Here is a 16,540-nt window from a genome sequence, read left to right as displayed (position 1 = left end):
CCCAATCCCCGTGCCGCGCTCTGTGACCTCCCCTTCCTAGCAACCAAGGAGTCCTTTGGAGCCTCCCGTCGCGCCCCGCCCCCACCTCCCACCCACCCCCCTCCCGCTAGCCTTTCCCTAGCAACCATGTCCCGCCTTTCCACTGACCTCTGGTCCGCAGCTATTGGCTAGAACTCTTGAATCGGGTCATCTATTGGTCACCGGGAATGCCGGTCAGAGGGAGTTCCCACCCCTCCCGTGAAGGTAAGAGTGTTGGGGAGTTGTATTCGGGGAGTTAGGAGGGTCTGTTGTCTAAGCTACTTTTTACCCTACTGGGCAGAAGAGAGTGCTCTCGGACTTTCAGCGGCCAACTACCTCTACTACCCTCTTCTTTCAGCCACCGCTTAGAGGCCTGGAGTAGAAAACCGTGTTAAACCGACTAGGAAGCTCGCGCCGACCCATCCTTCAACTAGGTGGGGTCGAGGCCTGTTCTGATTGTCTGGGGTAGGTTGGAAGCGATCTTCAGTTAATGACCTAAAGAATGTGCTGTCGGTGAGGGACACCAAGGGGCTAAGGAGTACAGTTTTCTTGCATTTATCCATGCATTTAACAAGTATTTACTGAGCACCTGTTATGTGCTCGAGTCCGAACTAAGTTCTAGTGAGGATCGAACGTTTGGCCCTAACGTCTATAATTCCTAATGGTTGAGAGGGAGAAGCCATGCATGAACCACCACTAATCTTGTGCGGAGGATAAATACTATACTACCGAAGAATAATGGTTTGGGAAACAGAATCTCCAAGCAGGGTTATTTATGGCAATGTGCATCAGCCGGACCTTCAAAGATTTGTGTTAGTAAGAAGTGAAAAGGAGGAGCTGGGAAGGTGGCTCAGTGGTAGAGTGCTTACCTTGCATGCATGAGGCCCTGGGTTCGATTCCTCAGCACCACATAAGCAAAAAGAAAAAAGCCAGAAGTGGCGCTGTGGCTCAAGTGGTAGAGCGCTAGCCTTGAGCTGAAGAGCTGAGGGACAGCGCCCAGGCCCAGAGTTCAGGCCCCACAACTCAACTGGACTCCCCCCCCAAAAAAAAAAAGAAGAAGAAGAAGAAGAAGTGAAAAGGAGACACTTCAGGAAGGGAAAGTGAGTTAGGTACTTTAGTTCACACCTGTAATCCCAGCTATGCAGGAGGTATATGTAGAAGGTATCCCAGTCCCAAAACCTATCAGAGACAAAAAGCCCTATCTGAGGGCTGAGGGCTGGGGATGTGGCATAGTGGTAGAGTGCTTGGCTAGCATACATGAAGCCCTGGGTTTGATTCCTCAGTACCACATAAACAGAAAAAGCCAGAAATGGCACTGTGGCTTAAGTGGTAGAGTACTAGCATTGAGCAAAAGAAGCTCAGGGACAGTGCCCAGACCCTGAGATCAAGACTCAGGACTGGGTAGGGGAGCCCTACCTGAAAAAGTGGGGGGTGGTTTAAGATGTGCTGCTCAAATGATAAACCTACCTAGTGAGAGCAAGGTCTGACTTCAGACCACAGTACTGCCCAAATAAAAAAGAAGCCGAGGGCTGGGAAGGTGGCTCAGTGGTAATAGCACTTGCCTCACATGCATGAGGCCCTGGGTTCAATTCCTCACCACCACATAAACAGAAAAAGCTGGAAGTGGCACTGTGGCTCAAGTGATAGAGTGCTAGCTTTGAGTTGAAGAGCTGAGGGACAGCACCCAGGCCCAGAGTTCAGGCCCCACAACTAACCCAAAAAAAAAAAAAAAAGAAAGAAAGAAAAGAAAAGAAAAAAGAAAGAAACCAAGCACACCAGTGGTTCCTAACTACCCAGAGGCTGAGATGTGAGGATTGAGGTTCAAAGCCAGCCTGGGCAGGAAAGTCTACGAGACTCATCTCCTGTTAACATCTGAAGTGGATCTGTGGCTAAAGTGTTAGAGTACTAGCTTTGGAGAAAAAAGTTCAGACAGTACCCAGGCCCTGAGTTCAAGCCCCAAGACCAACACAAGAAAAAAGAAGGAAAGAAAGGAAGGGAGGGAGGGAGAGAGGGAAAGAGGAAGGGACAGATCATTCCAGAACTAACATGAAAAAGCAAAAGAAAACATAGTAGGGGTGAGTGGCAATGGCAATGTCAGAATTACACAAAACATCTTCTGGCCAAAGAGCAGACCAACTTGCAGAGAATTGTTTTTTTGTTTGTTTAATTATTATAAAGGTGATGCACAGAGGAGTTACAGTTACAGGACAGGGTGTGTGTGTGTGTGTGTGTGTGTGTGTGTGTGTGTGTGTGTGTGTGTGTGTGTGTGTGTGTGTGTGTGTGTGTGTGTGTGTGTGTATATACATACCTTCATTGGGGCTTGAACTCAGGGTTTCTCTTACTTGGCTTTTTTTTTGTCGGTCGTGGGGCTTGAACTCTGGGCCTGGGCGCTGTCCCTCAGCTCTTCAGCTCAAGGCGAGCGCTCTACCACTTGAGCTATAGCGCCGCTTCCGGTTTTCTGGTGGTTTATTGGAGATAGGAGTCTCACGGTCTCTCCTGCCCGGGCTGGCTTTGAACCGCGATCCTCAGATCTCAGCCTCCTGAGTAGCTAGGATTACAGGCGTGAGCCACCAGCGCCCGGCCTTACTTGGCTTTTTGCTTTAAAGCTCTCGCTCTATCACTTGAGCCTATGTCCACTTCTGGCATTTTGATGGTTAATTGGAGATGAGAGTCTCACAGATTTGTCTGCCCAGGCTGGCTTCAAACCTCAGATCTCAGCCTCATAAGTAGCTAGGATTACAGTTGTGAGCCAGAGAAATGCTTAGTACCATGTCCCATTTTGAACATCTTGGTAGATTTTGCATGAGCACCAGAGCTTCAATTTATCATGAGGAAGGTGGAGAGTCTTTCTAGGGTGTTAAGTAGGAGGGGCTAATGATCAGACATTAGAATAGAGAAAATGGATTAAGAATTGAGGGAGGCCAGTTAGGAATTTGTTTCAGTGATGGGAAAGCAATACAGTGGCCAAAAGCTTGGATCAGCAGCTGAAAAGGAGAAGAGAATGTGAGTTCCTTAGGTACTTGGCTACAAAGAACTGCAGTTGGTGGCTGCTTGGCTGTGGGGGAAGTAGCATGGTGAATATGACTTTTAGATTCCTAATTTGGGCAAAAAGGATTTTTAGGGAGAAGTCAGTTCTTGGGTAAGGTGAGTTTGAGGTGTTGGTAGAATATCCAAGTGATGGCATTCATTAGACACCTGAATATGCTTGACTGGAGTTCACAAGACAGGTCTAAAATGGAAATAGAAACGCAGAGTTATGGCGAGGCACTTGGGGCTCATGCTTGTAATCCTAGCTACTCAGGAGGCTGAGATCTGAGGATCAAAGTTCAAAGCTAGCCTGAGGGCTGGAAAGGTGGCTCAGTGGTAAAGCACTTGCCTTGCATGCTTGAGGCCCTGGGTTCGATTCCTCAGCACCATATAAGCAAAAAAAAGCCAGAAGTGGTGCTGTGGCTCAAGTGGTAGAGCGCTAGCCTTGAGCTGAAGAGCTGAGGGGCAGCGCCCAGGCTCAGAGTTCAGGCCCATGACCGGACCCAAAATAAAACAAAACAAAAGCTAGCCTGAGCAAGAAAGTCATGATATCTCCAGTTAACCAGCAAAAAGCTGGAAATAGAGGTATAGCTCAAGTGGTAGCCCCAGCTTTGAGTGAAAAGCTAAGTGAGAGTGCAAGGCCCTGAGTTCCAGCACAAAGATAAAACGAAAGAAGAAAAAAGAAGTATGGTATTCTACAGGCTGGGAAGGTGGCTCAGTGGTAGAGCGCTTGCCTTGCATGCATGAAGCCCTGGGTTCAATTCCCCAGCACCACATAAGCAAAAAGGAAAAAAGCCAGAAGTGGCGTTGTGGCTCAAGTGGTAGAGCACTAGCCTTGAGCTGAAGAGCTGAGGGACAGCGCCCAGGCCCAGAGTTCAGGCCCATGACCAGACCCCAAAAAAAAAAAAAAAAAAAAAAGAAGTATGGTATTCTATACGACCTTGTAGATGGCAGCCACACTACATTTGTTGAACTTGTCTAAAGAATATGTATATACAGATTAAGAAAAGGACTGAGGAGCTGGGAGCAGGTGGCTCACGCCTGTAATCCTAGCCACTGAGGAAGCTGAGATCTGAGGATCACGGTTCAAAGCCAGCCTGGGCAGAAAATTCCATGGGACTCTTATCTCCAATTAAGCACTAGAAAACTGGAAGTGGTACTGTGGCTCAAACAGTAGAGCTCTGGCCTTGAGCTGAATTGTTGAGGGATAGCGCCCAGGCCCAGAGTTCAAGCCCCACAACTGACAAAAAAAAAAAGAAAAGAAAAGAAAAGGACTGAGGAAAAGGCTCTGAGAAGTACCTAAGTTAAAAGTTGTACAAAAGTATTTGAAATGAAGTATCACAATGGTATGAAGGTAACAATAGCAGGCTACCGTGGCTCATGTCTACAATCCTAGCTCCTTAGGAGGCTGAGATCTGAGGATCACAGTTCAAAGCCAGCCAGGGTAGAAAAAAATCTCTGTGAGATTCTTGTCTCCAATTTACCACTCAAAAACTGGAAATGGCGCTGTGGTTCAAACGGTAGAGTGCTAGCATTGAGCACAAAGAGACTCTGGGAAGCACCCAGGCCTTGAGTTCAAGTCCCACAATCAAAAAAAAAAAGTGTCAAGGACTTTCCTTGTGCTGGCTTCCAATCATAATCCTCAGATCCTCAGATCTCAGCCTCCTGAGTAGCTAGGGTTACAGGCATGAGCCACTGGTGCCTGGTTTGTTTTTTTCTTTTTTAAGATGGAAGTAAAATAAGCAATCAGGTTGGGCTTTGGTGAGGAGACCCCAGCCCCATCTCAACTAAGTCTTTGGGATAGTAAGAGTATAACCAACCACCACTGAGAGAAGCTTTGCAGAAGGAGAGCCTCAGCCACCTTTGAACACAAGCTGGAGATGGGCAGAGTCAGTGTGGAGAAGGAGAAGCTGGAGAAGAACTAGGCAATCAGGAGAAAGGGTTTTCAGGGACAGGATGATAAGAGTGGGAAGGGAAAGAGTTAAGAAATCAGCCAAGGAAGATGAGGCACTGAGCTGGGAAGATGTAAGAAGAGTATGGGTAAAGTATGGTTGACTTAGGGAGTTGTGTTTTTGGGGGGAAGCTAATGGTAGGTATGGGGAGTGGAATTGGGGACAGAAGTGAGTTCTAGGGAGAGGAAAAGTAGGATCTCGGGATTGAGAATGAGCTTAAGTCTAGAGAGAGGATGAAGATACCCACGGGTTTTGGAGGAAGAAGAAGAGGGGAAGGAGTTCTGCAGGGAGAAATGGAAGGAAAGAGCAGGTATGGGGCAAAGATGGGGGCATGTAGAACCCGATGGGAAGTGATAGGTAGCAGGAATGGTCTGTGAAGAGGGTATGAGTAGGGGCTGGAAGGGAGTCCATGAGAAAGAAGTGACTCATTGGAGAGCATATGTCCCTGAAGTGGACATAAAGCTAAGAATACACTCTGCTTGGAGTAGAAGTTTAGAGGCAAATATATGGCAGTGACTTTTTAGGACTATATTAGAACTGAAAAAGAGAAGAAAAAGAAACATAAGCCCACAGTGAAGAGATTCATCAGAAGTTTTTGCAGACCTTGGCAAGCTCCTTGAAACTATGATGCTGCACAAAGCCCAGCCTGTACAAGGCCCTGAGTTTATCCTTAGTACCAAAAAAAAGAAAAAAAAAGTGCAAATACAGGATGGACCTAACACCAAGAGGTTTTTATAATAGAAATGAAAGTTCATTGGTGGAAGATCTGCTTATAAGCAGATATGATTTAAAAAGCAAATTGCCGAGCCGGGAAGGTGGCTCAGTGGTAGAGCGCTTGCCTTGCATGCATGAGGCCCTGGGTTTGATTCCTCAGCACCACACAAGCAGGAAAAAAAAAAAAGCCGGAAGTGGCGCTGTGGCTCCAGTGGTAGAGTGCTAGCCTTGAGCTGAAGAGCTGAGGGACAGCGCCCAGGCCCAGAGTTCAGGCTCCACGACTAGACCCAAAAAAAAAAAAAAAAACCCCAAAATGGCAAATTGCAAATTGCCATAGATTCTCTTGAATAGAGTGACACCTGCTCAAGAAGAGCCTCAGCAGGATTTGAAGGCATTGTCATAGGAGGTGACAGTTCCATGTATGCTATTGTCCTTTGTCCCAGTGGGAGATGTGGAGGTAGAAGACAGTGACATTGACAAATCTGATCCTTGTAAGCCTACACCCATGTGTACATACATCTGCATCTTGTGTGTGTGTGTGTATGTGTGTGTGTGTGTGTGTGTGTGTGTCTACGTGCGCACGTGTGCCAGCCAGTCCTGAGGCATAAACACAGAGCCTTGAGTACTGTCCCTGGGCTTTTTTTTTTTTTTTTGGTCCTGTCCTGGGGCCTGAACTCTGGGCCTGGGCGCTGTCCCTCAGCTCTTCAGCTCAAGGCTAGCCCTCTACCACTTGAGCCACAGCGCCACTTCTGGCTTTTTTCTTTTTGCTTATGTGGTGCTGAGAAATCGAACCCAGGGCCTCAGGCATGCAAGGCAAGTGCTCTACTACTGAGCCACCTTCCTAGCTCCTGTCCCTGGGCTTTTATTCTCAGAGATTTTCACAGACTTTTCTTCCTAGGTTGGCTTTAAAATGTGATCCTTAGATCTCAGCCTCCTGAATCTCTAGGATTACCAGGGCTGAACACATCTTCATGTTTGATAGACAGATAGATAGATAGATAGATAGATAGATAGATAGATAGATAGATAGATAGATAGATAGATAGATAGATAGATAGATAGATAGATGACTGTATCGTCTCTCTAAATGGAGACGGGGAATGGAGGGAGTCAAGAGATGGAAACCCAGGGACTGGGCTCAATGGCAGAGTGCTTGCCTCACATGCATGAGGCCCTGGGTTCGATTCCTCAGCACCACATAAGCAGAAAAGGCCGGATGTGGCGCTGTGGCTCAAGTGGTAGAGCGCTAGCCTTGAGCTGAAGAGCTGAGGGACAGTGCCCAGGCCCAGAGTTCAGGCCCCATGACCAACAACAACAAAAGCAATATGGAAACCCAAGGAGAAGGCCTCTATCCCATTCTGCATGCGAACCCCCCAGAAACAGTAGACAGTGACCACTTTCTTGTCTCTTAAGGCCATCAGGGGTCAATGGGCCAGGCTGACAGCCCATACTTTGGAGGCCTCTTGCTTTGACAAATGTGTTTTTTATTTTGGGGAGAAAATAAAACACCCTCTAGGAAATTTTATTCAGAAACAAGACCTGTTGACCTCTTAATTTTTAATACTTCCCCTCGCTTGTTTCTAAGGATCTTTGGCTTGGCTTGGGAGCTGGTGTTTGAGATTTTTGTGATTTGAGTTTCCCTGCATGAAGAGGAACCATTTGGCTGCTATGGAAATGATTTATGAATGAGTCTACATTTATTAATCACCTCTGAAGATAGAGAGGAAATTAAAAGCAGGGAGTCCACTCTGCTGAAGACAAAGTAGATCGGTGTTCCTTGCTGAACACTTTGCCAAGGTTAGAAGGCTACAAACAAACCAATTTGGACCAAGGTTCCTAATCTGGATTTTAATTTCATGTGCTTTGATTTCTCACACCATTTTCTCTCCAAGGTAAAATGATGACTATTTTAATTGGCTGCCACTTACGATGGAGAGATTCCAATAAGCGTGATGGCATCTGTACATTTTTCTCTGGCCTTCTCTGTGCGCTCCAGTTCTTATGATCAAGCTGGTGAAGCTGACTTTTACTGCATGCTGGGTGCCATCCATGATGGGTTGACTATAAATTAAATCCCCCTTTCCAAAAGCCATTTTCCATTAGTGCTAATTTGTTTGCTTCTCATTTCCACCGATCATTAGAGTGTCTGCTTGTGAGCACCAAATTGGAAATAATTTCCTTGACATTTCAAAAAATTTTCTCCCTTTCTTGGATGCCATTTGGTTGCAACTAAAGAACATTATAGTTTTCAGAAGAACAGTTCACTCCAATTACAATTTAACTGACCGTTTGTGGCACTGAATCCCTGTCCTGAGTGTCCAAAGATGACACCACTGCTGACATTGCTATTTCCTGTCATGGCTGTAAAATGCCTCATAGGTTTGCACTGGCCTTGAATGGAGATTCCGCCACTCTGCACATGGAAGCTTTGGGAAGTTGGTAGTTTTATGAACCTACATATCATGGACATTGAGATATAACCATGGAAACAGGAGATGGCTGCTTTTTCATTCATTTACCCAACAGGCATTTATTAAACACCTATTTTATTCCAGACCCTGGGGACATGGAGATAGGGAAGACCAACCTCTGCCCTTGGGAAACTCATATGCAAGTGGAAGGAAAGGTTGATTTTTACAGCACAGTAGAGGAAAAGGTGGCAGACATGGAACCTTAAGACCAGAAACCCCTAGTTAACTGGCTCAGTGGATTTGCCAAAGAGTACAAGGGCGGCTGGGCATTCCTGGTAGCAAATTCAGTATTGAGATGTACAGAGCTCTTCTAGGGTAGAAAAGTTCATGTGAGGCAAGCACTCTGCCACTGAGCCCAGTCCCTGAGTTTCCATCTCTTGACTCCCTCCATTCCCCGTCTCCATTTAGAGAGACGATACAGTCATCTATCTATCTATCTATCTATCTATCTATCTATCTATCTATCTATCTATCTATCTATCTATCTATCTATCAGTCATCTATCTATCTATCTATATCTATCTATCTAATCTATCTATCATCTATCTATCTATCTATCTATCTATCTGTCTATCTATCTGTCTATCAAACATGAAGATGTGTTCATCCCTGGTAACTTATACTTGTAATCCTAGAGATTCAGGAGGCTGAGATCTAAGGATCACATTTTAAAGCCAACCTAGGAAGAAAAGTCTGTGAAAATCTCTGAGAATAAAAGCCCAGGGACAGGAGCTAGGAAGGTGGCTCAGTAGCAGAGCGCTTGCCTTGCATGCCTGAGGCCCTGGGTTCAATTTCTCAGCACCACATAAGCAAAAAGAAAAAAGCCGTAAGTGGCGCTGTGGCTCAAGTGGTAGAGGGCTAGCCTTGAGCTGAAGAGCTGAGGGACAGCACCCAGGCCCAGAGTTCAGGCCCCACAAACAACAAAAAAAAAAGTAAGACTATCTCAAAAATTAAAAAATAAACAAGAGGAAAGCCAGACATCATAATGTATGCCTGTAGTCTCAGTTGTAAGGCTGAGATTAGGAGACACTTGAATATAAAAGTCTGAGACCAGTATGAACAACATAGACCATATTTCAATGGAAGGAAGGAAAGGAGAGAGGAAGAAAGGGACAAGGAAAGAAAAGAAGGGCTAGGGATGGATGTCAGTGGCAGAAGCCCTGGGCTTTGTCCCCTGCATAGTGGGTGGATGGATAGAGAATGAATGAATGAGAGGTAGGGGTTCTCTGTCTGGTGAACTCTGTATTGCCTGTGAAGTAAGAAAACAAGGTTATCCAGGCTTTCTGCTTGATTCTCTGTTTCATCCTCCACAGCCACTCAGTTACCAGGCTCTGTGCTTCTGCCCCCAATGTCCTCAGCAGCTTTTGCCAAAATCATAAAAATGGCCTCCTAGCCAGTGGTCCTCCACCAGTCTAGCTGTCATCCAGTCATCTTTGTGTACTGCAGTCAACAGATTTCTAAAACATGCCGGGCACCAGTGGCTCACACCTGTAATCCTAGCTACTCAGGAGGCTGAGATCTGAGGATCGTGGTTCAAAGCCAGCCCAGGCAGGAAAGACTGTGAGACTCCTATCTCCCATAAACCACTAGAAAACCGGAAGTGGCGCTGTAGCTCAAGTGGTAGAGCGCTCCCCTTGATCTGAAGAGCTCAGGGACAGTGTCCAGGCCCAGAGTTCAAGCTCCATGACTAACAAAAAGAAAAAGAAAAAAACAGATTTCTAAAACAAAATTATTCTTTCCTCAAACTCTCCACTGCCTCGGTCTCGCCCTCAGGACAGAACACATTCTACAGAGGCACCTGTGAGACGCTTCAGTGCTGAGTGAAGGGTTTCCTGCCGCATCTCTACTGCTTCTGTCCTCAAACTGCTCAATCTCAAACTGAACAATCTCAATAATAAAAATAAGAGAGCTCAACTCCTTTAACAATTGCATTAACAGTGATGATTTATTGAGCACTTACTAGGTCTTAAATATTTGTTAACACATACACACTACTCACAATAGCAGCAGGAAATCACAACAGATGTGTTTATTTTTAAGTTTCGGATAGATAATTTGGGGAATATAAAGCTTTCTCCTACCCTACAAAAAGCTTAACATTAGGGGGCTGGGAAGGTGGCTCACTGGTAGAGCGCTTGCCTTGCATGCATGAGGCCCTGGGTTCGATTCCTCAGCACCACATAAGCAAAAAAAAGCCGGAAGTGGCGCTGTAGCTCAAGTGGTAGAGCACTAGCCTTGAGCTGAAGAGCTGAGGGACAGCGCCCAGGCCCAGAGTTCAGGCCCCACAACCGGACCCAAAAAAAAAAAAAAAAAAAAAAAGCTTAACATTAAAAACTGCCATAACAATATAATTAACTGTAGACTTGTGTGTGTGTGTGTGTGTGTGTGTGTGTGTGTGTGTGTGTGTGTGTGTGTGTGTGTGTGTGTGTGTGTGTGTGTGTGTGTGTGTGTGTGTGTGTGTGCGTGCTACTTCTAGGGCTTGAACTCAGGGCCTGGGCACTGTCCCTAAGTTTCTTTTGTTCAGGGCTAGCACTCTTCCACTTGAGCCACAGCACTACTTCTAGCTTTTTCTGTTTATGTGTTATGAGGAATCAAACTCAGGGTTTCATGCATGCAAGGCAAGCACTCTACCACTAAGCTATATTCCCAGCCCTCAGAGCTGTTTTTTTTGTTTGTTTTGTCTGTCATGGGCTTGAACTCTGGGCCTGGGCTCTGTCCCTGAGCTCTTCAGCTCAAGGCAAGCATTCTACACTTGAGCCACAGCACCGCTTCCAGTTTTCTGATGGTTAATTGGAGGTAAGAGTGTCACATAGTTTCCTGTCTAGGCTGCTTTTTAAACCATGATCTTAGCAGAGCGCTGGTAGCTCACACCAGTAAGCCTAGCTATTCAGGAGTCTAAGATCTGAGGATCACGGTTCAAAGGCAGTCCATGAGACTCCTTTTTTTTGGGGGGGGGTCCAGTCATGGGGCCTGAACTCTGGGCCTGGGTGCTGTCCCTCAGCTCTTCAGCTCAAGGCTAGTGCTCTACCACTTGAGCCACAGCACTACTTCCGGCTTTTTTTTCTACTTATGTGGTGCTGAGGAATCGAACCCAGGGCTTCAAGCATGCAAGGCAAGTGCTCTACCACTGAGCTACTTTCCCAGCCCCTGTGAGACTCTTATCTCCAATTAACTACCAGAATATCAGAAGTGGCACTGTGGCTCAAGTGATAGAGTATTTGCCTTGAGCTGAAGAGCTAAGGGACTGCATGCAGGCCAAGTTCAAGCCCATGACTGACAAAAAAAAGAAAAAAAAAAAAAAGAATTGAGCCAGGCATCAGTGTCTAGTGCCTGTAATCCTAGCTGCTCAGGAGGTTGAAATCTAAGAATCTCAATTCTGTGACACTTAGGGTGGGGTTAGCCTTGTAAAGGAATTAGGAGCATTGGAATCTTGACTAGGGGATTAGGGCTGAAATCTAACACTGTAGTGGCAGTGCAGATGTAACTATACAGAGTAAAACAGGGAACTGTAGGAGCTATAGTTGGCAGAAACTGGCAACTAGAAGGTTAGATGAGGAGGGCTAGTCCAGGACTGCTGGCTAGGAGAATGGTGGTCCAGTCACTGAAATCAGACCATCAGAGGGCCAGGGCAGTGTGAGGACATGGTAAATTCATTTGGGGACTCACTGATTTGGCTTCCTTTCATATTGAAAGCTGCCACTAGTGCTGGAGATAGAACTCAGTGGCTGAGCACTTGTCTAAAAAGACACTGGGTTCCATATCTAGAACCATCACCAAAAGAGAAAACCTGTCCAGGCACTGGTGGCTCACCCCTGTAATCCTAGCTACTCAGGAGGCTGAGATCTGAGGGTTGCAGTTTGAAGCCAGTCCTTGAGCAAGACAATCCATGAGATTCTTTACTCTAGTTTGCCACCAGAAAAGCCAGAGTGAAGCTGTGGCTCAAGTGGTAAAGTGGAAGCCTTGAGCAAAAAAGCTCAGGGACAGCACCCAGGCCCTGAGTTCAAGCCCATGAATAACAAAAAGAAGGAAGGGAGGGAGGGAGGGAGGAAGGAAGGAAGGGAGAGAGAAAGAAAGAAAGGAAAGAAAGAGAGAGAAAGAAAGGAAAGAAAGAAAAGAAAGAAAAGAAAGAAAAAGAAAGAAAGAAAGAAAGAAGAAAGAAAGAAAGAGCTGGGTGCTGGTGGCTCACGCCTGTAATCCTAGCTACTCAGGAGGCTGAGATCTGAAGATCGCAGTTCAAAGCCAGCCCGGGCAGGAGAGACTATGAGACTCCCATCTCCAATAAACCACCAGAAAACCAGAAGTGGCGCTGTGGCTCAAGTGGTAGAGCGCTCACCTTGAGCTGAAGAGCTGAGGGACAGCCCCAGGTCCAGAGTTCAAGCCCCATGACTGACAAAAAAAAAAAAAAAGAAGCTGGGCGCTGGTGGCTCACGCCTGTAATCCTAGCTACTCAGGAGGCTGAGATCTGAGGATCGCGGTTCAAAGCCAGCCCGGGCAGGGGAGACCGTGAGACTCCTATCTCCAATAAACCACCAGAAAACCGGAAGTGGCGCTGTAGCTCAAGTGGTAGAGCGCTGGCCTTGAGCTGAAGAGCTGAGGGACAGCGCCCAGGCCCAGAGTTCAAGCCCCACGGCCGACAAAAAAAAAAAAAAAAAAAAAAGAGAGAGAGAGAGAAAGAAAGAGAAAGAAAGAAAGAAAATCAGACACTTGTTTTTTTATTTGGGTGTGATAAGATGTGGGCATATGTGTGCTATTCCTGGGGCTTGAACTCAGGACCTTGCAGTCTTACTTAGCTTCTTCCAATCATGGATGGTATTCTGCCACTTGAATCACATCTCCACATCCAGCTTTTGGCTGGATAACTGGAGATAAGAGTCTCGTGGATTTGTCTGCCCATGCTGGCTTCAAACCGTGATCCTCTGATCCTCCTGAGTAGCTAGGATTATAGGTATGAGCCACAGGCACCTAGCATAATTTTTCTGTTTCAAAAGAAAAAAATGTGCACTAGGAATAGTGGTGCACTCAGGTAGTAGAGGAAGACTCAGGTCCAAGGGGCCACAGTGTGTATGGAGCATCCTGCCTAGTGTTTCCTGCCTTTGGTGTCCTGGAATTGCTGGTTGTATCTCTCATAGGGTTTTGAGGTTTGACCCTGGGAACAATCCATCCTGATAAAGCTAATGCTGGCACGTCAGCCGCCTCCTCCCCACCATCTAGAATAGCTAGCTATCCATCCCCATTTTTTTGAGGCTAGTCTGGCTATTAAAGGTGGTGATGGCCTCTGAAAGTTATTTTCATACTTGTGACCATCATGACATTCCCTTGATTGATGGCATCATTTCAGAAGAGGCTTTGGTCATTTTTGCATTTATGTTGGTCACCGTTGCCCACCTAGTTGTTAAGGATGACAGGATGGTGTGGTTGTCTACCTTCCTGGAGTTAGCTGTGTGGGATGCCCTTCCTGGGTGTCGTCTGAGAGGCAGTGGAGGTGGGTGTGTATCCCAGTCTGTCTGTCTGTCTGTCTCAGCATGCCTCAGATTCCTACTTCCTAATAAAATCCTGATAGCTGGGCCCCATCAATATCTCAAATACATGCGAGGAAACGTTAATTTAGAATCAATTTTCGGATGTTTCAGACTGTAAAGTCCTTTTAACTAGATCTCTGGCGAAGATGTAGAAGCACTTTATGGGACTGTAAATTTCATGTTGAACAGTCGTTGTGAAATACACATCTCCCCTACACACAAGCTGTTCTCTCCATATCAATCAAGGCCTTTGCAAGTAATGTTTCACAAATATTCTGTAAATCACAGAAAACCCCATGGTAATGTGAAATATGACTTTCACTTGTCTGTTAGACAAAAGAATCGCACACGCCTTTCTCCCATCAGCACTGACTAACATTTGTTATGGATAATAACACTTTCAATCACAACTATTTTTGGAAAACGGGTTTATTTTAAACCTTCCCTCCCCCACTGAAAACATTCCCAAGGACATAGACTCCTACAAAGCACAGCCCATTAACCCAACTATACAATATGAAGTTTTTCTTCCCACTAACTTTTTTTAAGTTGTTTTGAAGAGTTAGTGTAAAAGCTCTACATACAAGGTTAAGCAGCACTTTAGCAGGAGGGGGGAACTGAGTCATTAAAGACCCCCAATCTCGGAGCTGGGAAGGTGGCTAAGTGGTAGAGTGTTTGCCTTGTATGCATGAGGCCCTGGGTTCGATTCCTCAGCACCACATAAGCAGAAAACACCGAAAGTGGTGCCATGGCTCAAGTGGTAGAGCGCTAGCCTTGAGCTGAAGAGCTGAGGGACAGCGCCCAGGTCCAAAGTTCAGGCAACACGACAACCAAAGAAAAAAACAAAAAACAGCAATTTCAAGCCAGGTACCAATGGCTCACCTGTAATCATAGCTACTAAAGAAACTGAGATCTGAGCATCCCTGTTCAAAGCCAGCAAGGTCAAGGAAGTCCTTGAAATTTTTAATTCCCAAGTAGCCAACAAATAGCCAGAAGTGGATGTGGCTCAATTGCTAGAGCACTAGCCTTAAGCACAAAAGCTCAGGGACAGCACCCGGGGCCCTGAGTTCAAGCTCTAGGACTGACATAAAAAAGAAAAAAGAAAGAAAGTGAAAGACCCCAATTTCCAACCTAGTATAAAATAAGTCATAAGAGAAGGCTAGAGCCAGGCACTGGTGACTCACACCTGTAATCCTAGCTACTCAGGAGGCTGAGACCTGAGGATCAGAGTTTAAAGCCAACCTAGGTGGGAAAATCTGTGAGACCCTTATCTCCAACTAACCACCAGAAAACCAGAAGTGGCACTGTAGCCCAAAGTGGTAGAGTGCCAACCTTGAACATAAAGAGCTCAAGGATAGCGTCCAGATCCTGAGTTCAAGCCCCATGACAAACCAAAAAAAGAAAAAAGAGGGCTAGGATTTTAGCAATCAACTTATTCTCATTTGTAACTTGTGATCATCTAGTTGCTGGTCCTAGCAGAGAAAACTTTAGCTCTTATAAAAGCTGACTACCGGGGCTGAGAAGGTGGCTCAGTGGTAGAGCGCTTGCCTTGCATGCATGAGGCCCTGGGTTCGATTCCTCAGCACCACATAAGCAAAAAGAAAAAAGCCGGAAGTGGTGCTGTGGCTCAAGTGGTAGAGCCCTAGCCTTGAGCTGAAGAACTGAGGGACAGCACCCAGGCCCAGAATTCAGGCCCCACGACGGGACCCAAAAAAAAAGAAAAAAGCTGACTACCGGTGCTGGGAAGGTGGCTCAGTGGTAGAGCGCTAGCGTTGAGCTGAAGAGCTTAGGGACAGCACCCAGGCCCAGCGTTCAGGCCCCACGATCAGAAAAAAAAAAGCTGACTACCTTGAGCTATACATAGTGGCTTAAATCTGTAATTCTAGCTATTGGAAGGTAGGAATTGGAGGATTACAGTTTGAGGCCAGCCCAGGTACAAAAAGTTCTTGAGACTCTTCATCTAGCAGCTGGCTGTAGTGGCGCACACCTGTTATCCAAGGTATGGGAGAAGCACAATGACTAGGTGCAGTGGCCAGGGCCTGTCATCCCTAATGGCTCAGGGAAGCACAGGAAGGAGGATGGAAGCCCAGGATGGCCTACCTTGAATACCTCAAAAATAACCAAAGCAAAAAGAGGCTGTGTACATGGCTAGTGGTAGAGTACCTGTTTAGCTGATACTAAAAGAAAAAAGCAGACAACCTTCGTACTCTTCTTTTTGTGGGAGGGGGTCCGGGTTGTGGGGCCTGAACTCTGGGCTGGGACTCTGTCCTTCAGCTCTTCAGCGCAAGGCTAGCTCTCTACCACTTGAGCCACAGCGCCACTTCCGGCTTTTTTCTTTTTGCTTATGGGGTGCTGAGGAATCGAACCCAGGGCCTCAGGCATGCAAGGCAAGCGCTTTACCCCTGAGCCACCTTCCCAGCCCCTGTACTCTTTTTTTTTTTTTTTTTTTTTTTGGTCGGAGGGCTTGAACTCTGGGCCTGGGCGCTGTCCCTCAGCTCTTCAGCTCGAGGCGAGCGCTCTACCACTTGAGCTACAGCGCCACTTCTGGTTTTCTGGTGGTTTATTGGAGATAGGAGTCTCACGGTTTCTCCTGCCCAGGCTGGCTTTGAACCTCGATCCTCAGATCTCAGCCTCCTGAGTAGCTAGGATTACAGGCGTGAGCCACCAGCGCCCGGCAGTCTTATTTTTTGAAAGAGGGTCTCATTGTGCAGCTGAGTCTGACCTCGAAGGTTATGATCTTTTTCCCTCAGCTTGGATTACAGGTGTTTGCCACTACACCTGCCTATACTGCCTTGATATTCTCAGTTTTATTAGAATTTCCCTGTAAGTAGAAGATGGC

At 46.4% G+C, this 16,540-nt stretch overlaps 1 long non-coding RNA gene across 1 annotated transcript; it reads left to right on the top strand.

Annotated features, from left to right (window-relative positions):
* The first annotated feature begins 93 nt into the window (after window positions 1–93).
* LOC138823639 (uncharacterized) lies at window positions 94–8,474 on the top strand. The gene is made up of 3 exons (XR_011370863.1): window positions 94–243; window positions 377–483; window positions 7,297–8,474. It is a non-coding gene; the product is annotated as an uncharacterized lncRNA (long non-coding RNA).
* The last annotated feature ends 8,066 nt before the right edge of the window (window positions 8,475–16,540 follow it).

This window comes from Dipodomys merriami, unplaced genomic scaffold (assembly GCF_024711535.1).
Source record: "Dipodomys merriami isolate MVZ:Mamm:240054 unplaced genomic scaffold, mDipMer1.0.p SCAF_121, whole genome shotgun sequence".
NCBI classification, from domain to species: domain Eukaryota; kingdom Metazoa; phylum Chordata; class Mammalia; order Rodentia; family Heteromyidae; genus Dipodomys; species Dipodomys merriami.
The sequence above is the reverse complement of the archived record's forward strand: the minus strand, read 5'-3'. Positions and strand labels throughout refer to the sequence as shown.